Raw genomic sequence first — 22,622 nt, 5'->3', positions numbered from 1 at the left:
TCTAGATGAGCTGTCTGACAAAGCTAACGAGCTTCATCTGCCCGGGTTTGAAACAGAGATTTCCTTGTCCTAGATGAGCTGTCTGACAAAGCTAACGAGCTTCATCTGCCCGCTTTGAAACAGAATTTTCCTTTTCCTAGATGAACTGCCTGACAAGGCTAACGAGCTTCATCTGCCCGGGTTTGAAATAGAGTTTTCCTTGTCCTAGATAAGCAGCCTGACAAGGCTAACGAGCTTCATCTGCCCGGCTTTGAAACAGAGATTTCCTTCTCCTAGATGAGCTGTCTGACAAGGCAAACGAGCTTCAACTGCCCGGGTTTGAAATCAGAGTTTTCCTTCTACACCCGCATTGCACCGGAGGTTTGAAATAGAGTTTTCCTTCTCCTAGATGAACGGCCTGACAAGGCTAACGAGCTTCATCTGCCCGGGTTTGAAATAGAGTTTTCCTTCTACACCCGCAAGGCAGCGGAGGTTTGAAATAGAGTTTTCCTTCTCCTAGATGAACGGCCTGACAAGGCTAACGAGCTTCATCTGCCCGGGTTTGAAATCAGAGTTTTCCTTCTCCTAGATAAGCAGCCTGACAAGGCTAACGAGCTTCATCTGCCTGGGTTTGAAATCAGAGTTTTCCTTCTCCTATATGAGCTGCCTGACAAGGCTAACGAGCTTCATCTGCCCGGCTTTGAAACAGAGTTTTCCTTCTCCTAGATGAACGGCCTGACAAGGCTAACGAGCTTCATCTGCCCGGGTTTGAAATAGAGTTTTCCTTCTCCTAGATGAGCTGTCTGACAAGGCTAACGAGCTTCATCTGCCCGGCTTTGAAACAGAGATTTCCTTCTCCTAGATGAGCTGTCTGACAAGGCTAACGAGCTTCAACTGCCCGGGTTTGAAATCAGAGTTTTCCTTCTCCTAGATGAGCTGGCTGACAAGGCTAACGAGCTTCATCTGCCCGGGTTTGAAATCAGAGGTTTCCTTCTCCTAGATGAGCTGGCTGACAAGGCTAACGAGCTTCATCTGCACGGGTTTGAAATCAGAGTTCTCCTTCTCCTAGATGAACTGACTAACAAGGCTAACGAGCTTCATCTGCCCGGCTTTGAAACAGAGTTTTCCTTCTCCTAGATGAGCTGCCTGACAAGGCTAACGAGCTTCATCTGCCCGGGTTTGAAATAGAGTTTTCCTTGTCCTAGATAAGCAGCCTGACAAGGCTAACGAGCTTCATCTGCCCGGCTTTGAAACAGAGATTTCCTTCTCCTAGATGAGCTGTCTGACAAGGCAAACGAGCTTCAACTGCCCGGGTTTGAAATTAGAGTTTTCCTTCTACACCCGCATTGCAGCGGAGGTTTGAAATAGAGTTTTCCTTCTCCTAGATGAACGGCCTGACAAGGCTAACGAGCTTCATCTGCACGGGTTTGAAATCAGAGTTCTCCTTCTCCTAGATGAACTGACTAACAAGGCTAACGAGCTTCATCTGCCCGGCTTTGAAACAGAGTTTTCCTTCTCCTAGATGAACGGCCTGAAAAGGCTAACGAGCTTCATCTGCCCGGGTTTGAAATAGAGTTTTCCTTCTCCTAGATGAGCTGTCTGACAAGGCTAACGAGCTTCATCTGCCCGGGTTTGAAACAGAGATTTCCTTCTCCTAGATGAGCTGTCTGACAAGGCTAACGAGCTTCAACTGCCCGGGTTTGAAATCAGAGTTTTCCTTCTCCTAGATGAGCTGGCTGACAAGGCTAACGAGCTTCATCTGCCCGGGTTTGAAATCAGAGGTTTCCTTCTCCTAGATGAGCTGGCTGACAAGGCTAACGATCTTCATCTGCACGGGTTTGAAATCAGAGTTTTCCTTCTACACCCGCAAGGCAGCGGAGGTTTGAAACAGAGTTCTCCTTCTCCTAGATGAACTGACTAACAAGGCTAACGAGCTTCATCTGCCCGGCTTTGAAACAGAGTTTTCCTTCTCCTAGATGAGCTGTCTGACAAAGCTAAGGAGCTTCATCTGCCCGGGTTTGAAACAGAGATTTCCTTCTCCTAGATGAGCTGTCTGACAAGGCTAACGACCTTCATCTGCCCGGGTTTGAAATAGAGTTTTCCTTCTACACCCGCAAGGTAGCGGAGGTTTGAAATAGAGTTTTCCTTCTCCTAGATGAACGGCCTGACAAGGCTAACGAGCTTCATCTGCCCGGGTTTGAAATAGAGTTTTCCTTCTCCTAGATAAACAGCCTGACAAGGCTAACGAGCTTCATCTGCCCGGGTTTGAAATCAGAGTGTTCCTTCTACACCCGCAAGGCAGCGGAGGTTTGAAACAGAGATTTCCTTCTCCTAGATGAGCTGTCTGACAAGGCTAACGAGCTTCAACTGCCCGGGTTTGAAATCAGAGTTTTCCTTCTCCTAGATGAGCTGGCTGACAAGGCTAACGATCTTCATCTGCCCGGGTTTGAAATCAGAGTTTTCCTTCTCCTAGATGAGCTGTCTGACAAGGCTAACGAGCTTCATCTGCCCGTGTTTGAAATAGAGTTTTCCTTCTCCTAGATGAGCTGGCTGACAAGGCTAATGAGCTTCATCTGCCCGGGTTTGAAATCAGAGTTTTCCTTCTCCTAGATGAGCTGCCTGACAAGGCTAACGAGCTTCATCTGCCCGGGTTTGAAATCAGAGTTTTCCTTCTCCTAGATGAGCTGCCTGACAAGGCTAACGAGCTTCATCTGCCCGGCTTTGAAACAGAGTTTTCCTTCTCCTAGATGAACTGCCTGACAAGGCTAACGAGCTTCATCTGCCCGGGTTTGAAATAGAGTTTTCCTTGTCCTAGATAAGCAGCCTGACAAGGCTAACGAGCTTCATCTGCCCGGCTTTGAAACAGAGATTTCCTTCTCCTAGATGAGCTGTCTGACAAGGCAAACGAGCTTCAACTGCCCGGGTTTGAAATCAGAGTTTTCCTTCTACACCCGCATTGCAGCGGAGGTTTGAAATAGAGTTTTCCTTCTCCTAGATGAACGGCCTGACAAGGCTAACGAGCTTCATCTGCCCGGGTTTGAAATAGAGTTTTCCTTGTCCTAGATAAGCAGCCTGACAAGGCTAACGAGCTTCATCTGCCCGGCTTTGAAACAGAGAGTTCCTTCTCCTAGATGAGCTGTCTGACAAGAAAAACGAGCTTCATCTGCCCGGGTTTGAAATCAGAGGTTTCCTTCTCCTAGATGAGCTGGCTGACAAGGCTAACGAGCTTCATCTGCCCGGGTTTGAAATCAGAGGTTTCCTTCTCCTAGATGAGCTGTCTGACAAAGCTAAGGAGCTTCATCTGCCCGGGTTTGAAACAGAGATTTCCTTCTCCTAGATGAGCTGTCTGACAAGGCTAACGAGCTTCATCTGCTCGGGTTTGAAATATAGTTTTCCTTCTCCTAGATGAGCTGTCGGACAAGGCTAACGAGCTTCATCTGCCCGGCTTTGAAACAGAGTTTTCCTTCTCCTAGATGAACTGCCTGACAAGGCTAACGAGCTTCATCTGCCCGGGTTTGAAATCAGAGTTTTCCTTCTCCTAGATGAACTGCCTGACAAGGCTAACGAGCTTCATCTGCCCGGGTTTGAAATAGAGTTTTCCTTGTCCTAGATAAGCAGCCTGACAAGGCTAACGAGCTTCATCTGCCCGGCTTTGAAACAGAGATTTCCTTCTGCTAGATGAGCTGTCTGACAAGGCAAACGAGCTTCAACTGCCCGGGTTTGAAATCAGAGTTTTCCTTCTACACCCGCATTGCAGCGGAGTTTGAAATAAAGATTTCCTTCTCCTAGATGAACGGCCTGACAAGGCTAACGAGCTTCATCTGCACGGGTTTGAAATCAGAGTTCTCCTTCTCCTAGATGAACTGACTAACAAGGCTAACGAGCTTCATCTGCCCAGCTTTGAAACAGAGTTTTCCTTCTCCTAGATGAACTGCCTGACAAGGCTAACGAGCTTCATCTGCCCGGGTTTGAAATAGAGTTTTCCTTGTCCTAGATAAGCAGCCTGACAAGGCTAACGAGCTTCATCTGCTCGGCTTTGAAACAGAGATTTCCTTCTCCTAGATGAGCTGTCTGACAAGGCTAACGAGCTTCATCTGCTCGGGTTTGAAATATAGTTTTCCTTCTCCTAGATGAGCTGTCTGACAAGGCTAACGAGCTTCATCTGCCCGGCTTTGAAACAGAGTTTTCCTTCTCCTAGATGAACTGCCTGACAAGGCTAACGAGCTTCATCTGCCGGGGTTTGAAACAGAGATTTCCTTCTCCTGGATGAGCTGGCTGACAAGGCTAACGAGCTTCATCTGCCCGTGTTTGAAATCAGAGTTTTCCTTCTCCTAGATGAGCTGGCTGACAAGGCTAACGAGCTTCATCTGCCCGGGTTTGAAATCAGAGTTTTCCTTTTCCTTGATAAGAAGCCTGACAAGGCTAACGAGGTTCATCTGCCCAGCTTTGAAACAGAGATTTCCTTCTCCTAGGTGAGCTGTCTGACAAGGCTAACGCGCTTCAACTGCCCGGGTTTGAAATCAGAGTTTTCCTTCTACACCCGCAAGTCAGCGGAGGTTTGAAATAGAGTTTTCCTTCTCCTAGATGAACGGCCTGACAAGGCTAACGAGCTTCATCTGCCCGGGTTTGAAATCAGAGTTTTCCTTCTCGTAGATGAGCTGCCTGACAAGGCTAACGAGCTTCATCTGCCCGGGTTTGAAATCAGAGTTTTCCTTCTCCTAGATGAACTGCCTGACAAGGCTAACGAGCTTCATCTGCCCGGGTTTGAAATAGAGTTTTCCTTGTCCTAGATAAGCAGCCTGACAAGGCTAACGAGCTTCATCTGCCCGGCTTTGAAACAGAGATTTCCTTCTCCTAGATGAGCTGTCTGACAAGGCAAACGAGCTTCCACTGCCCGGGTTTGAAATCAGAGTTTTCCTTCTACACCCGCATTGCAGCGGAGGTTTGAAATAGAGTTTTCCTTCTCCTAGATGAACGGCCTGACAAGGCTAACGAGCTTCATCTGCCCGGGTTTGAAATAGAGTTTTCCTTGTCCTAGATAAGCAGCCTGACAAGGCTAACGAGCTTCATCTGCCCGGCTTTGAAACAGAGAGTTCCTTCTCCTAGATGAGCTGTCTGACAAGAAAAACGAGCTTCATCTGCCCGGGTTTGAAATCAGAGGTTTCCTTCTCCTAGATGAACTGCCTGACAAGGCTAACGAGCTTCATCTGCCCGGGTTTGAAATAGAGTTTTCCTTGTCCTAGATAAGCAGCCTGACAAGGCTAACGAGCTTCATCTGCCCGGCTTTGAAACAGAGATTTCCTTCTCCTAGATGAGCTGTCTGACAAGGCAAACGAGCTTCAACTGCCCGGGTTTGAAATCAGAGTTTTCCTTCTACACCCGCATTGCAGCGGAGGTTTGAAATAGAGTTTTCCTTCTCCTAGATGAACGGCCTGACAAGGCTAACGAGCTTCATCTGCCCGGGTTTGAAATAGAGTTTTCCTTGTCCTAGATAAGCAGCCTGACAAGGCTAACGAGCTTCATCTGCCCGGCTTTGAAACAGAGAGTTCCTTCTCCTAGATGAGCTGTCTGACAAGAAAAACGAGCTTCATCTGCCCGGGTTTGAAATCAGAGGTTTCCTTCTCCTAGATGAGCTGGCTGACAAGGCTAACGAGCTTCATCTGCCCGGGTTTGAAATCAGAGGTTTCCTTCTCCTAGATGAGCTGTCTGACAAAGCTAAGGAGCTTCATCTGCCCGGGTTTGAAACAGAGATTTCCTTCTCCTAGATGAGCTGTCTGACAAGGCTAACGAGCTTCATCTGCTCGGGTTTGAAATATAGTTTTCCTTCTCCTAGATGAGCTGTCGGACAAGGCTAACGAGCTTCATCTGCCCGGCTTTGAAACAGAGTTTTCCTTCTCCTAGATGAACTGCCTGACAAGGCTAACGAGCTTCATCTGCCCGGGTTTGAAATCAGAGTTTTCCTTCTCCTAGATGAACTGCCTGACAAGGCTAACGAGCTTCATCTGCCCGGGTTTGAAATAGAGTTTTCCTTGTCCTAGATAAGCAGCCTGACAAGGCTAACGAGCTTCATCTGCCCGGCTTTGAAACAGAGATTTCCTTCTGCTCGATGAGCTGTCTGACAAGGCAAACGAGCTTCAACTGCCCGGGTTTGAAATCAGAGTTTTCCTTCTACACCCGCATTGCAGCGGAGTTTGAAATAGAGATTTCCTTCTCCTAGATGAACGGCCTGACAAGGCTAACGAGCTTCATCTGCACGGGTTTGAAATCAGAGTTCTCCTTCTCCTAGATGAACTGACTAACAAGGCTAACGAGCTTCATCTGCCCAGCTTTGAAACAGAGTTTTCCTTCTCCTAGATGAACTGCCTGACAAGGCTAACGAGCTTCATCTGCCCGGGTTTGAAATAGAGTTTTCCTTGTCCTAGATAAGCAGCCTGACAAGGCTAACGAGCTTCATCTGCTCGGCTTTGAAACAGAGATTTCCTTCTCCTAGATGAGCTGTCTGACAAGGCTAACGAGCTTCATCTGCTCGGGTTTGAAATATAGTTTTCCTTCTCCTAGATGAGCTGTCTGACAAGGCTAACGAGCTTCATCTGCCCGGCTTTGAAACAGAGTTTTCCTTCTCCTAGATGAACTGCCTGACAAGGCTAACGAGCTTCATCTGCCGGGGTTTGAAACAGAGATTTCCTTCTCCTGGATGAGCTGGCTGACAAGGCTAACGAGCTTCATCTGCCCGTGTTTGAAATCAGAGTTTTCCTTCTCCTAGATGAGCTGGCTGACAAGGCTAACGAGCTTCATCTGCCCGGGTTTGAAATCAGAGTTTTCCTTTTCCTTGATAAGCAGCCTGACAAGGCTAACGAGGTTCATCTGTCCAGCTTTGAAACAGAGATTTCCTTCTCCTAGGTGAGCTGTCTGACAAGGCTAACGCGCTTCAACTGCCCGGGTTTGAAATCAGAGTTTTCCTTCTACACCCGCAAGTCAGCGGAGGTTTGAAATAGAGTTTTCCTTCTCCTAGATGAACGGCCTGACAAGGCTAACGAGCTTCATATGCCCGGGTTTGAAATAGAGTTTTCCTTCTCCTAGATAAGCAGCCTGACAAGGCTAACGAGCTTCATCTGCCCGGCTTTGAAACAGAGATTTCCTTCTCCTAGATGAGCTGTCTGACAAGGCTAACGAGCTTCAACTGCCCGGGTTTGAAATCAGAGTTTTCCTTCTCCTAGATGAGCTGGCTGACAAGGCTAACGAGCTTCATCTGCCCGTGTTTGAAATAGAGTTTTCCTTCTCCTAGATGAGCTGTCTGACAAGGCTAATGAGCTTCATCTGCCCGGCTTTGAAACAGAGATTTCCTTCTCCTAGATGAGCTGTCTGACAAGGCAAACGAGCTTCAACTGCCCGGGTTTGAAATCAGAGTTTTCCTTCTACACCCGCATTGCAGCGGAGGTTTGAAATAGAGTTTTCCTTCTCATAGATGAACGGCCTGACAAGGCTAACGAGCTTCATCTGCCCGGGTTTGAAATAGAGTTTTCCTTGTCCTAGATAAGCAGCCTGACAAGGCTAACGAGCTTCATCTGCCCGGCTTTGAAACAGAGAGTTCCTTCTCCTAGATGAGCTGTCTGACAAGAAAAACGAGCTTCATCTGCCCGGGTTTGAAATCAGAGGTTTCCTTCTCCTAGATGAGCTGGCTGACAAGGCTAACGAGCTTCATCTGCCCGGGTTTGAAATCAGAGGTTTCCTTCTCCTAGATGAGCTGTCTGACAAAGCTAAGGAGCTTCATCTGCCCGGGTTTGAAACAGAGATTTCCTTCTCCTAGATGAGCTGTCTGACAAGGCTAACGAGCTTCATCTGCTCGGGTTTGAAATATAGTTTTCCTTCTCCTAGATGAGCTGTCGGACAAGGCTAACGAGCTTCATCTGCCCGGCTTTGAAACAGAGTTTTCCTTCTCCTAGATGAACTGCCTGACAAGGCTAACGAGCTTCATCTGCCCGGGTTTGAAATCAGAGTTTTCCTTCTCCTAGATGAACTGCCTGACAAGGCTAACGAGCTTCATCTGCCCGGGTTTGAAATAGAGTTTTCCTTGTCCTAGATAAGCAGCCTGACAAGGCTAACGAGCTTCATCTGCCCGGCTTTGAAACAGAGATTTCCTTCTGCTAGATGAGCTGTCTGACAAGGCAAACGAGCTTCAACTGCCCGGGTTTGAAATCAGAGTTTTCCTTCTACACCCGCATTGCAGCGGAGTTTGAAATAGAGATTTCCTTCTCCTAGATGAACGGCCTGACAAGGCTAACGAGCTTCATCTGCACGGGTTTGAAATCAGAGTTCTCCTTCTCCTAGATGAACTGACTAACAAGGCTAACGAGCTTCATCTGCCCAGCTTTGAAACAGAGTTTTCCTTCTCCTAGATGAACTGCCTGACAAGGCTAACGAGCTTCATCTGCCCGGGTTTGAAATAGAGTTTTCCTTGTCCTAGATAAGCAGCCTGACAAGGCTAACGAGCTTCATCTGCTCGGCTTTGAAACAGAGATTTCCTTCTCCTAGATGAGCTGTCTGACAAGGCTAACGAGCTTCATCTGCTCGGGTTTGAAATATAGTTTTCCTTCTCCTAGATGAGCTGTCTGACAAGGCTAACGAGCTTCATCTGCCCGGCTTTGAAACAGAGTTTTCCTTCTCCTAGATGAACTGCCTGACAAGGCTAACGAGCTTCATCTGCCGGGGTTTGAAACAGAGATTTCCTTCTCCTGGATGAGCTGGCTGACAAGGCTAACGAGCTTCATCTGCCCGTGTTTGAAATCAGAGTTTTCCTTCTCCTAGATGAGCTGGCTGACAAGGCTAACGAGCTTCATCTGCCCGGGTTTGAAATCAGAGTTTTCCTTCTCCTTGATAAGCAGCCTGACAAGGCTAACGAGGTTCATCTGCCCAGCTTTGAAACAGAGATTTCCTTCTCCTAGGTGAGCTGTCTGACAAGGCTAACGCGCTTCAACTGCCCGGGTTTGAAATCAGAGTTTTCCTTCTACACCCGCAAGTCAGCGGAGGTTTGAAATAGAGTTTTCCTTCTCCTAGATGAACGGCCTGACAAGGCTAACGAGCTTCATCTGCCCGGGTTTGAAATAGAGTTTTCCTTCTCCTAGATAAGCAGCCTGACAAGGCTAACGAGCTTCATCTGCCCGGCTTTGAAACAGAGATTTCCTTCTCCTAGATGAGCTGTCTCACAAGGCTAACGAGCTTCAACTGCCCGGGTTTGAAATCAGAGTTTTCCTTCTCCTAGATGAGCTGGCTGACAAGGCTAACGAGCTTCATCTGCCCGGGTTTGAAATCAGAGGTTTCCATCTTCTAGATGAGCTTGCTGACAAGGCTAACGAGCTTCATCTGCACGGGTTTGAAATCAGAGTTCACCTTCTCCTAGATGAACTGACTAACAAGGCTAACGAGCTTCATCTTCCCGGCTTTGAAACAGAGTTTTCCTTCTCCTAGATGAGCTGTCTGACAAAGCTAAGGAGCTTCATCTGCCCGGGTTTTAATCAGAGTTTTGCTTTTCCTAGATGAGCTGTCTGGCAAGGCTAAGGAGCTTCATCTGCCCGGCTTTGAAATAGAGTTTTCCTTCTCCTAGATGAGCTGCCTGACAAGGCTAACGAGCTTCATCTGCCCGGGTTTGAAATCAGAGTTTTCCTTCTCCTAGATGAGCTGCCTGACAAGGCTAACGAGCTTCATCTGCCCGGCTTTGAAACAGAGTTTTCCTTCTCCTAGATGAACTGCCTGACAAGGCTAACGAGCTTCATCTGCCCGGGTTTGAAATAGAGTTTTCCTTGTCCTAGATAATCAGCGTGACAAGGCTAACGAGCTTCATCTGCCCGGCTTTGAAACAGAGATTTCCTTCTCCTAGATGAGCTGTCTGACAAGGCAAACGAGCTTCAACTGCCCGGGTTTGAAATCAGAGTTTTCCTTCTACACCCGCATTGCAGCGGAGGTTTGAAATAGAGTTTTCCTTCTCCTAGATGAACGGCCTGACATGGCTAACGAGCTTCATCTGCCCGGGTTTGAAACAGAGTTTTCCTTCTCCTAGATAAGCAGCCTGACAAGGCTAACGAGCTTCATCTGCCCGGCTTTGAAACAGAGATTTCCTTCTCCTAGATGAGCTGTCTGACAAGGCTAACGAGCTTCAACTGCCCGGGTTTGAAATCAGAGTTTTCCTTCTCCTAGATGAGCTGTCTGACAAGGCTAACGAGCTTCATCTGCCTGGGTTTGAAATCAGAGTTTTCCTTCTCCTAGATGAGCTGTCTGACAAGGCTAACGAGCTTCATCTGCCCGTGTTTGAAATAGAGTTTTCCTTCTCCTAGATGAGCTGTCTGACAAGGCTAATGAGCTTCATCTGCCCGGGTTTGAAATCAGAGTTTTCCTTCTCCTAGATGAGCTGCCTGACAAGGCAAACGAGCTTCAACTGCCCGGGTTTGAAATCAGAGTTTTCCTTCTACACCCGCATTGCAGCGGAGGTTTGAAATAGAGTTTTCCTTCTCCTAGATGAACGGCCTGACATGGCTAACGAGCTTCATCTGCCCGGGTTTGAAACAGAGTTTTCCTTCTCCTAGATAAGCAGCCTGACAAGGCTAACGAGCTTCATCTGCCCGTGTTTGAAATCAGAGGTTTCCTTCTCCTAGATGAGCTGGCTGACAAGGCTAACGAGCTTCATCTGCCCGGGTTTGAAATCAGAGTTTTCCTTCTACACCCGCAAGGCAGCGGAGGTTTGAAATAGAGTTTTCCTTCTCCTAGATGAACGGCCTGACAAGGCTAACGAGCTTCATCTGCCCGGGTTTGAAATGGAGTTTTCCTTCTCCTAGATAAGCAGCCTGACAAGGCTAACGAGCTTCATCTGCCCGGCTTTGAAACAGAGTTTTCCTTCTCCTAGATGAACTGCCTGACAAGGCTAACGAGCTTCATCTGCCCGGGTTTGAAATAGAGTTTTCCTTGTCCTAGATAAGCAGCGTGACAAGGCTAACGAGCTTCATCTGCCCGGCTTTGAAACAGAGATTTCCTTCTCCTAGATGAGCTGTCTGACAAGGCAAACGAGCTTCAACTGCCCGGGTTTGAAATCAGAGTTTTCCTTCTACACCCGCATTGCAGCGGAGGTTTGAAATAGAGTTTTCCTTCTCCTAGATGAACGGCCTGACAAGGCTAACGAGCTTCATCTGCACGGGTTTGAAATCAGAGTTCTCCTTCTCCTAGATGAACTGACTAACAAGGCTAACGAGCTTCATCTGCCCGGCTTTGAAACAGAGTTTTCCTTCTCCTAGATGAACTGCCTGACAAGGCTAACGAGCTTCATCTGCCCGGGTTTGAAATAGGGTTTTCCTTGTCCTAGATAAGCAGCCTGACAAGGCTATCGAGCTTCATCTGCCCGGCTTTGAAACAGAGATTTCCTTCTCCTAGATGAGCTGTCTGACAAGGCAAACGAGCTTCAACTGCCCGGGTTTGAAATCAGAGTTTTCCTTCTACACCCGCATTGCAGCGGAGGTTTGAAATAGAGTTTTCCTTCTCCTAGATGAACGGCCTGACATGGCTAACGAGCTTCATCTGCCCGGGTTTGAAACAGAGTTTTCCTTCTCCTAGATAAGCAGCCTGACAAGGCTAACGAGCTTCATCTGCCCGGCTTTGAAACAGAGATTTCCTTCTCCTAGATGAGCTGTCTGACAAGGCTAACGAGCTTCAACTGCCCGGGTTTGAAATCAGAGTTTTCCTTCTCCTAGATGAGCTGTCTGACAAGGCTAACGAGCTTCATCTGCCTGGGTTTGAAATCAGAGTTTTCCTTCTCCTAGATGAGCTGTCTGACAAGGCTAACGAGCTTCATCTGCCCGTGTTTGAAATAGAGTTTTCCTTCTCCTAGATGAGCTGCCTGACAAGGCAAACGAGCTTCAACTGCCCGGGTTTGAAATCAGAGTTTTCCTTCTACACCCGCATTGCAGCGGAGGTTTGAAATAGAGTTTTCCTTCTCCTAGATGAACGGCCTGACATGGCTAACGAGCTTCATCTGCCCGGGTTTGAAACAGAGTTTTCCTTCTCCTAGATAAGCAGCCTGACAAGGCTAACGAGCTTCATCTTCCCGTGTTTGAAATCAGAGGTTTCCTTCTCCTAGATGAGCTGGCTGACAAGGCTAACGAGCTTCATCTGCCCGGGTTTGAAATCAGAGTTTTCCTTCTACACCCGCAAGGCAGCGGAGGTTTGAAATAGAGTTTTCCTTCTCCTAGATGAACGGCCTGACAAGGCTAACGAGCTTCATCTGCCCGGGTTTGAAATGGAGTTTTCCTTCTCCTAGATAAGCAGCCTGACAAGGCTAACGAGCTTCATCTGCCCGGCTTTGAAACAGATATTTCCTTCTCCTAGATGAGCTGTCTGACAAGGCTAACGAGCTTCAACTGCCCGGGTTTGAAATCAGAGTTTTCCTTCTCCTAGATGAGCTGGCTGACAAGGCTAACTAGCTTCATCTGCCCGGGTTTGAAATCAGAGGTTTCCTTCTCCAAGATGAGCTGGCTGACAAGGCTAACGAGCTTCATCTGCACGGGTTTGAAATCAGAGTTCTCCTTCTCCTAGATGAACTGACTAACAAGGCTAACGAGTTTCATCTGCCCGGCTTTGAAACAGAGTTTTCCTTCTCCTAGATGAACTGCCTGACAAGGCTAACGAGCTTCATCTGCCCGGGTTTGAAATAGAGTTTTCCTTGTCCTGGATAAGCAGCCTGACAAGGCTAACGAGCTTCATCTGCCCGGCTTTGAAACAGAGATTTCCTTCTCCTAGATGAACTGCCTGACAAGGCTAACGAGCTTCATCTGCCCGGGTTTGAAATCAGAGTTTTCCTTCTACACCCGAAAGGCAGCGGAGGTTTGAAATAGAGTTTTCCTTCTCCTAGATGAACGGCCTGACAAGGCTAACGAGCTTCATCTGCCCGGGTTTGAAATAGAGTTTTCCTTCTCCTAGATGAGCTGTCTGACAAGGCTAAAGAGCTTCAACTGCCCGGGTTTGAAATCAGAGTTTTCCTTCTCCTAGATGAGCTGGCTGACAAGGCTAACGAGCTTCATCTGCCCGGGTTTGAAATCAGAGGTTTCCTTCTCCTAGATGAGCTGGCTGACAAGGCTAACGAGCTTCATCTGCACGGGTTTGAAATCACAGTTCTCCTTCTCCTAGATGAACTGACTAACAAGGCTAACTAGCTTCATCTGCCCGGCTTTGAAACAGAGTTTTCCTTCTTCTAGATGAGCTGTCTGACAAAGCTAACGAGCTTCATCTGCCCGGGTTTGAAACAGAGATTTCCTTCTCCTAGATGAGCTGTCTGACAAGGCTAACGAGCTTAATCTGCCCGCTTTGAAACAGAATTTTCCTTTTCCTAGATGAACTGCCTGACAAGGCTAACGAGCTTCATCTGCCCGGGTTTGAAATAGAGTTTTCCTTGTCCTAGATAAGCAGCCTGACAAGGCTAACGAGCTTCATCTGCCCGGCTTTGAAACAGAGATTTCCTTCTCCTAGATGAGCTGTCTGACAAGGCAAACGAGCTTCAACTGCCCGGGTTTGAAATCAGAGTTTTCCTTCTACACCCGCATTGCACCGGAGGTTTGAAATAGAGTTTTCCTTCTCCTAGATGAACGGCCTGACAAGGCTAACGAGCTTCATCTGCCCGGGTTTGAAATAGAGTTTTCCTTCTACACCCGCAAGGCAGCGGAGGTTTGAAATAGAGTTTTCCTTCTCCTAGATGAACGGCCTGACAAGGCTAACGAGCTTCATCTGCCCGGGTTTGAAATCAGAGTTTTCCTTCTCCTAGATAAGCAGCCTGACAAGGCTAACGAGCTTCATCTGCCTGGGTTTGAAATCAGAGTTTTCCTTCTCCTAGATGAGCTGCCTGACAAGGCTAACGAGCTTCATCTGCCCGGCTTTGAAACAGAGTTTTCCTTCTCCTAGATGAACGGCCTGACAAGGCTAACGAGCTTCATCTGCCCGGGTTTGAAATAGAGTTTTCCTTCTCCTAGATGAGCTGTCTGACAAGGCTAACGAGCTTCATCTGCCCGGCTTTGAAACAGAGATTTCCTTCTCCTAGATGAGCTGTCTGACAAGGCTAACGAGCTTCAACTGCCCGGGTTTGAAATCAGAGTTTTCCTTCTCCTAGATGAGCTGGCTGACAAGGCTAACGAGCTTCATATGCCCGGGTTTGAAATCAGAGGTTTCCTTCTCCTAGATGAGCTGGCTGACAAGGCTAACGAGCTTCATCTGCACGGGTTTGAAATCAGAGTTCTCCTTCTCCTAGATGAACTGACTAACAAGGCTAACGAGCTTCATCTGCCCGGCTTTGAAACAGAGTTTTCCTTCTCCTAGATGAGCTGCCTGACAAGGCTAACGAGCTTCATCTGCCCGGGTTTGAAATAGAGTTTTCCTTGTCCTAGATAAGCAGCCTGACAAGGCTAACGAGCTTCATCTGCCCGGCTTTGAAACAGAGATTTCCTTCTCCTAGATGAGCTGTCTGACAAGGCAAACGAGCTTCAACTGCCCGGGTTTGAAATCAGAGTTTTCCTTCTACACCCGCATTGCAGCGGAGGTTTGAAATAGAGTTTTCCTTCTCCTAGATGAACGGCCTGACAAGGCTAACGAGCTTCATCTGCACGGGTTTGAAATCACAGTTCTCCTTCTCCTAGATGAACTGACTAACAAGGCTAACGAGCTTCATCTGCCCGGGTTTGAAATAGAGTTTTCCTTGTCCTAGATAAGCAGCCTGACAAGGCTAACGAGCTTCATCTGCCCGGCTTTGAAACAGAGAGTTCCTTCTCCTAGATGAGCTGTCTGACAAGAAAAACGAGCTTCATCTGCCCGGGTTTGAAATCAGAGGTTTCCTTCTCCTAGATGAGCTGGCTGACAAGGCTAACGAGCTTCATCTGCCCGGGTTTGAAATCAGAGGTTTCCTTCTCCTAGATGAGCTGTCTGACAAAGCTAAGGAGCTTCATCTGCCCGGGTTTGAAACAGAGATTTCCATCTCCTAGATGAGCTGTCTGACAAGGCTAACGAGCTTCATCTGCTCGGGTTTGAAATATAGTTTTCCTTCTCCTAGATGAGCTGTCGGACAAGGCTAACGAGCTTCATCTGCCCGGCTTTGAAACAGAGTTTTCCTTCTCCTAGATGAACTGCCTGACAAGGCTAACGAGCTTCATCTGCCCGGGTTTGAAATCAGAGTTTTCCTTCTCCTAGATGAACTGCCTGACAAGGCTAACGTGCTTCATCTGCCCGGGTTTGAAATAGAGTTTTCCTTGTCCTAGATAAGCAGCCTGACAAGGCTAACGAGCTTCATCTGCCCGGCTTTGAAACAGAGATTTCCTTCTGCTAGATGAGCTGTCTGACAAGGCAAACGAGCTTCAACTGCCCGGGTTTGAAATCAGAGTTTTCCTTCTACACCCGCATTGCAGCGGAGTTTGAAATAGAGATTTCCTTCTCCTAGATGAACGGCCTGACAAGGCTAACGAGCTTCATCTGCACGGGTTTGAAATCAGAGTTCTCCTTCTCCTAGATGAACTGACTAACAAGGCTAACGAGCTTCATCTGCCCAGCTTTGAAACAGAGTTTTCCTTCTCCTAGATGAACTGCCTGACAAGGCTAACGAGCTTCATCTGCCCGGGTTTGAAATAGAGTTTTCCTTGTCCTAGATAAGCAGCCTGACAAGGCTAACGAGCTTCATCTGCTCGGCTTTGAAACAGAGATTTCCTTCTCCTAGATGAGCTGTCTGACAAGGCAAACGAGCTTCAACTGCCCGGGTTTGAAATCAGAGTTTTCCTTCTACACCCGCATTGCAGCGGAGGTTTGAAATAGAGTTTTCCTTCTCCTAGATGAACGGCCTGACATGGCTAACGAGCTTCATCTGCCCGGGTTTGAAACAGAGTTTTCCTTCTCCTAGATAAGCAGCCTGACAAGGCTAACGAGCTTCATCTGCCCGGCTTTGAATCAGAGTTTTCCTTCTCCTAGATGAGCTGTCTGACAAGGCTAACGAGCTTCATCTGCCTGGGTTTGAAATCAGAGTTTTCCTTCTCCTAGATGAGCTGTCTGAAAAGGCTAACGAGCTTCATCTGCCCGTGTTTGAAATAGAGTTTTCCTTCTCCTAGATGAGCTGTCTGACAAGGCTAATGAGCTTCATCTGCCCGGGTTTGAAATCAGAGTTTTCCTTCTCCTAGATGAGCTGCCTGACAAGGCAAACGAGCTTCAACTGCCCGGGTTTGAAATCAGAGTTTTCCTTCTACACCCGCATTGCAGCGGAGGTTTGAAATAGAGTTTTCCTTCTCCTAGATGAACGGCCTGACATGGCTAACGAGCTTCATCTGCCCGGGTTTGAAACAGAGTTTTCCTTCTCCTAGATAAGCAGCCTGACAAGGCTAACGAGCTTCATCTGCCCGGCTTTGAAACAGAGATTTCCTTCTCCTAGATGAGCTGTCTGACAAGGCTAACGAGCTTCAACTGCCCGGGTTTGAAATCAGAGTTTTCCTTCTCCTAGATGAGCTGTCTGACAAGGCTAACGAGCTTCATCTGCCTGGGTTTGAAATCAGAGTTTTCCTTCTCCTAGATGAGCTGTCTGAAAAGGCTAACGAGCTTCATCTGCCCGTGTTTGAAATAGAGTTTTCCTTCTCCTAGATGAGCTGTCTGACAAGGCTAATGAGCTTCATCTGCTCGGGTTTGAAATCAGAGTTTTCCTTCTCCTAGATGAGCTGCCTGACAAGGCAAACGAGCTTCAACTGCCCGGGTTTGAAATCAGAGTTTTCCTTCTACACCCGCATTGCAGCGGAGGTTTGAAATAGAGTTTTCCTTCTCCTAGATGAACGGCCTGACATGGCTAACGAGCTTCATCTGCCCGGGTTTGAAACAGAGTTTTCCTTCTCCTAGATAAGCAGCCTGACAAGGCTAACGAGCTTCATCTGCCCGTGTTTGAAATCAGAGGTTTCCTTCTCCTAGATGAGCTGGCTGACAAGGCTAACGAGCTTCATCTGCCCGGGTTTGAAATCAGAGTTTTCCTTCTACACCCGCAAGGCAGCGGAGGTTTGAAATAGAGTTTTCCTTCTCCTAGATGAACGGCCTGACAAGGCTAACGAGCTTCATCTGCCCGGGTTTGAAATGGAGTTTTCCTTCTCCTAGATAAGCAGCCTGACAAGGCTAACGAGCTTCATCTGCCCGGCTTTGAAACAGAGTTTTCCTTCTCCTAGATGAACTGCCTGACAAGGCTAACGAGCTTCATCTGCCCGGGTTTGAAATAGAGTTTTCCTTGTCCTAGATAAGCAGCGTGACAAGGCTAACGAGCTTCATCTGCCCGGCTTTGAAACAGAGATTTCCTTCTCCTAGATGAGCTGTCTGACAAGGCAAACGAGCTTCAACTGCCCGGGTTTGAAATAGAGTTTTCCTTCTACACCCGCATTGCAGCGGAGGTTTGAAATAGAGTTTTCCTTCTCCTAGATGAACGGCCTGACAAGGCTAACGAGCTTCATCTGCACGGGTTTGAAATCAGAGTTCTCCTTCTCCTAGATGAACTGACTAACAAGGCTAACGAGCTTCATCTGCCCGGCTTTGAAACAGAGTTTTCCTTCTCCTAGATGAACTGCCTGACAAGGCTAACGAGCTTCATCTGCCCGGGTTTGAAATAGGGTTTTCCTTGTCCTAGATAAGCAGCCTGACAAGGCTATCGAGCTTCATCTGCCCGGCTTTGAAACAGAGATTTCCTTCTCCTAGATGAGCTGTCTGACAAGGCAAACGAGCTTCAACTGCCCGGGTTTGAAATCAGAGTTTTCCTTCTACACCCGCATTGCAGCGGAGGTTTGAAATAGAGTTTTCCTTCTCCTAGATGAACGGCCTGACATGGCTAACGAGCTTCATCTGCCCGGGTTTGAAACAGAGTTTTCCTTCTCCTAGATAAGCAGCCTGACAAGGCTAACGAGCTTCATCTGCCCGGCTTTGAAACAGAGATTTCCTTCTCCTAGATGAGCTGTCTGACAAGGCTAACGAGCTTCAACTGCCCGGGTTTGAAATCAGAGTTTTCCTTCTCCTAGATGAGCTGTCTGACAAGGCTAACGAGCTTCATCTGCCTGGGTTTGAAATCAGAGTTTTCCTTCTCCTAGATGAGCTGTCTGACAAGGCTAACGAGCTTCATCTGCCCGTGTTTGAAATAGAGTTTTCCTTCTCCTAGATGAGCTGTCTGACAAGGCTAATGAGCTTCATCTGCCCGGGTTTGAAATCAGAGTTTTCCTTCTCCTAGATGAGCTGCCTGACAAGGCAAACGAGCTTCAACTGCCCGGGTTTGAAATCAGAGTTTTCCTTCTACACCCGCATTGCAGCGGAGGTTTGAAATAGAGTTTTCCTTCTCCTAGATGAACGGCCTGACATGGCTAACGAGCTTCATCTGCCCGGGTTTGAAACAGAGTTTTCCTTCTCCTAGATAAGCAGCCTGACAAGGCTAACGAGCTTCATCTGCCCGTGTTTGAAATCAGAGGTTTCCTTCTCCTAGATGAGCTGGCTGACAAGGCTAACGAGCTTCATCTGCCCGGGTTTGAAATCAGAGTTTTCCTTCTACACCCGCAAGGCAGCGGAGGTTTGAAATAGAGTTTTCCTTCTCCTAGATGAACGGCCTGACAAGGCTAACGAGCTTCATCTGCCCGGGTTTGAAATGGAGTTTTCCTTCTCCTAGATAAGCAGCCTGACAAGGCTAACGAGCTTCATCTGCCCGGCTTTGAAACAGATATTTCCTTCTCCTAGATGAGCTGTCTGACAAGGCTAACGAGCTTCAACTGCCCGGGTTTGAAATCAGAGTTTTCCTTCTCCTAGATGAGCTGGCTGACAAGGCTAACTAGCTTCATCTGCCCGGGTTTGAAATCAGAGGTTTCCTTCTCCAAGATGAGCTGGCTGACAAGGCTAACGAGCTTCATCTGCACGGGTTTGAAATCAGAGTTCTCCTTCTCCTAGATGAACTGACTAACAAGGCTAACGAGTTTCATCTGCCCGGCTTTGAAACAGAGTTTTCCTTCTCCTAGATGAACTGCCTGACAAGGCTAACGAGCTTCATCTGCCCGGGTTTGAAATAGAGTTTTCCTTGTCCTGGATAAGCAGCCTGACAAGGCTAACGAGCTTCATCTGCCCGGCTTTGAAACAGAGATTTCCTTCTCCTAGATGAACTGCCTGACAAGGCTAACGAGCTTCATCTGCCCGGGTTTGAAATCAGAGTTTTCCTTCTACACCCGAAAGGCAGCGGAGGTTTGAAATAGAGTTTTCCTTCTCCTAGATGAACGGCCTGACAAGGCTAACGAGCTTCATCTGCCCGGGTTTGAAATAGAGTTTTCCTTCTCCTAGATGAGCTGTCTGACAAGGCTAAAGAGCTTCAACTGCCCGGGTTTGAAATCAGAGTTTTCCTTCTCCTAGATGAGCTGGCTGACAAGGCTAACGAGCTTCATCTGCCCGGGTTTGAAATCAGAGGTTTCCTTCTCCTAGATGAGCTGGCTGACAAGGCTAACGAGCTTCATCTGCACGGGTTTGAAATCACAGTTCTCCTTCTCCTAGATGAACTGACTAACAAGGCTAACTAGCTTCATCTGCCCGGCTTTGAAACAGAGATTTCCTTCTTCTAGATGAGCTGTCTGACAAAGCTAACGAGCTTCATCTGCCCGGGTTTGAAACAGAGATTTCCTTCTCCTAGATGAGCTGTCTGACAAGGCTAACGAGTTTCATCTGCCCGCTTTGAAACAGAATTTTCCTTTTCCTAGATGAACTGCCTGACAAGGCTAACGAGCTTCATCTGCCCGGGTTTGAAATAGAGTTTTCCTTGTCCTAGATAAGCAGCCTGACACGGCTAACGAGCTTCATCTGCCCGGCTTTGAAACAGAGATTTCCTTCTCCTAGATGAGCTGTCTGACAAGGCAAACGAGCTTCAACTGCCCGGGTTTGAAATCAGAGTTTTCCTTCTACACCCGCATTGCACCGGAGGTTTGAAATAGAGTTTTCCTTCTCCTAGATGAACGGCCTGACAAGGCTAACGAGCTTCATCTGCCCGGGTTTGAAATAGAGTTTTCCTTCTACACCCGCAAGGCAGCGGAGTTTTGAAATAGAGTTTTCCTTCTCCTAGATGAACGGCCTGACAAGGCTAACGAGCTTCATCTGCCCGGGTTTGAAATCAGAGTTTTCCTTCTCCTAGATAAGCAGCCTGACAAGGCTAACGAGCTTCATCTGCCTGGGTTTGAAATCAGAGTTTTCCTTCTCCTAGATGAGCTGCCTGACAAGGCTAACGAGCTTCATCTGCCCGGCTTTGAAACAGAGTTTTCCTTCTCCTAGATGAACGGCCTGACAAGGCTAACGAGCTTCATCTGCCCGGGTTTAAAATAGAGTTTTCCTTCTCCTAGATGAGCTGTCTGACAAGGCTAACGAGCTTCATCTGCCCGGCTTTGAAACAGAGATTTCCTTCTCCTAGATGAGCTGTCTGACAAGGCTAACGAGCTTCAACTGCCCGGGTTTGAAATCAGAGTTTTCCTTCTCCTAGATGAGCTGGCTGACAAGGCTAACGAGCTTCATCTGCCCGGGTTTGAAATCAGAGGTTTCCTTCTCCTAGATGAGCTGGCTGACAAGGCTAACGAGCTTCATCTGCACGGGTTTGAAATCAGAGTTCTCCTTCTCCTAGATGAACTGACTAACAAGGCTAACGAGCTTCATCTGCCCGGCTTTGAAACAGAGTTTTCCTTCTCCTAGATGAGCTGCCTGACAAGGCTAACGAGCTTCATCTGCCCGGGTTTGAAATAGAGTTTTCCTTGTCCTAGATAAGCAGCGTGACAAGGCTAACGAGCTTCATCTGCCCGGCTTTGAAACAGAGATTTCCCTCTCCTAGATGAGCTGTCTGACAAGGCAAACGAGCTTCAACTGCCCGGGTTTGAAATCAGAGTTTTCCTTCTACACCCGCATTGCAGCGGAGGTTTGAAATAGAGTTTTCCTTCTCCTAGATGAACGGCCTGACAAGGCTAACGAGCTTCATCTGCACGGGTTTGAAATCAGAGTTCTCCTTCTCCTAGATGAACTGACTAACAAGGCTAACGAGCTTCATCTGCCCGGCTTTGAAACAGAGTTTTCCTTCTCCTAGATGAACGGCCTGAGAAGGCTAACGAGCTTCATCTGCCCGGGTTTGAAATAGAGTTTTCCTTCTCCTAGATGAGCTGTCTGACAAGGCTAACGAGCTTCATCTGCCCGGGTTTGAAACAGAGATTTCCTTCTCCTAGATGAGCTGTCTGACAAGGCTAACGAGCTTCAACTGCCCGGGTTTGAAATCAGAGTTTTCCTTCTCCTAGATGAGCTGGCTGACAAGGCTAACGAGCTTCATCTGCCCGGGTTCGAAATCAGAGGTTTCCTTCTCCTAGATGAGCTGGCTGACAAGGCTAACGATCTTCATCTGCACGGGTTTGAAATCAGAGTTCTCCTTCTCCTAGATGAACTGACTAACAAGGCTAACGAGCTTCATCTGCCCGGCTTTGAAACAGAGTTTTCCTTCTCCTAGATGAGCTGTCTGACAAAGCTAAGGAGCTTCATCTGCCCGGGTTTGAAACAGAGATTTCCTTCTCGTAGATGAGCTGTCTGACAAGGCTAACGACCTTCATCTGCCCGGGTTTGAAATAGAGTTTTCCTTCTACACCCGCAAGGCAGCGGAGGTTTGAAATAGAGTTTTCCTTCTCCTAGATGAACGGCCTGACAAGGCTAACGAGCTTCATCTGCCCGGGTTTGAAATAGAGTTTTCCTTCTCCTAGATAAACAGCCTGACAAGGCTAACGAGCTTCATCTGCCCGGGTTTGAAATCAGAGTTTTCCTTCTACACCCGCAAGGCAGCGGAGGTTTGAAATAGAGATTTCCTTCTCCTAGATGAGCTGTCTGACAAGGCTAACGAGCTTCAACTGCCCGGGTTTGAAATCAGAGTTTTCCTTCTCCTAGATGAGCTGGCTGACAAGGCTAACGATCTTCATCTGCCCGGGTTTGAAATCAGAGTTTTCCTTCTCCTAGATGAGCTGTCTGACAAGGCTAACGAGCTTCATCTGCCCGTGTTTGAAATAGAGTTTTCCTTCTCCTAGATGAGCTGTCTGACAAGGCTAATGAGCTTCATCTGCCCGGGTTTGAAATCAGAGTTTTCCTTCTCCTAGATGAGCTGCCTGACAAGGCTAACGAGCTTCATCTGCCCGGGTTTGAAATCAGAGTTTTCCTTCTCCTAGATGAGCTGCCTGACAAGGCTAACGAGCTTCATCTGCCCGGCTTTGAAACAGAGTTTTCCTTCTCCTAGATGAACTGCCTGACAAGGCTAACGAGCTTCATCTGCCCGGGTTTGAAATAGAGTTTTCCTTGTCCTAGATAAGCAGCCTGACAAGGCTAACGAGCTTCATCTGCCCGGCTTTGAAACAGAGATTTCCTTCTCCTAGATGAGCTGTCTGACAAGGCAAACGAGCTTCAACTGCCCGGGTTTGAAATCAGAGTTTTCCTTCTACACCCGCATTGCAGCGGAGGTTTGAAATAGAGTTTTCCTTCTCCTAGATGAACGGCCTGACAAGGCTAACGAGCTTCATCTGCCCGGGTTTGAAATAGAGTTTTCCTTGTCCTAGATAAGCAGCCTGACAAGGCTAACGAGCTTCATCTGCCCGGCT

Source organism: Lampris incognitus, chromosome 21, assembly GCF_029633865.1.
Source record: "Lampris incognitus isolate fLamInc1 chromosome 21, fLamInc1.hap2, whole genome shotgun sequence".
Taxonomy (NCBI): Eukaryota; Metazoa; Chordata; class Actinopteri; order Lampriformes; family Lampridae; genus Lampris; species Lampris incognitus.
This window is presented reverse-complemented; position numbering follows the sequence as displayed.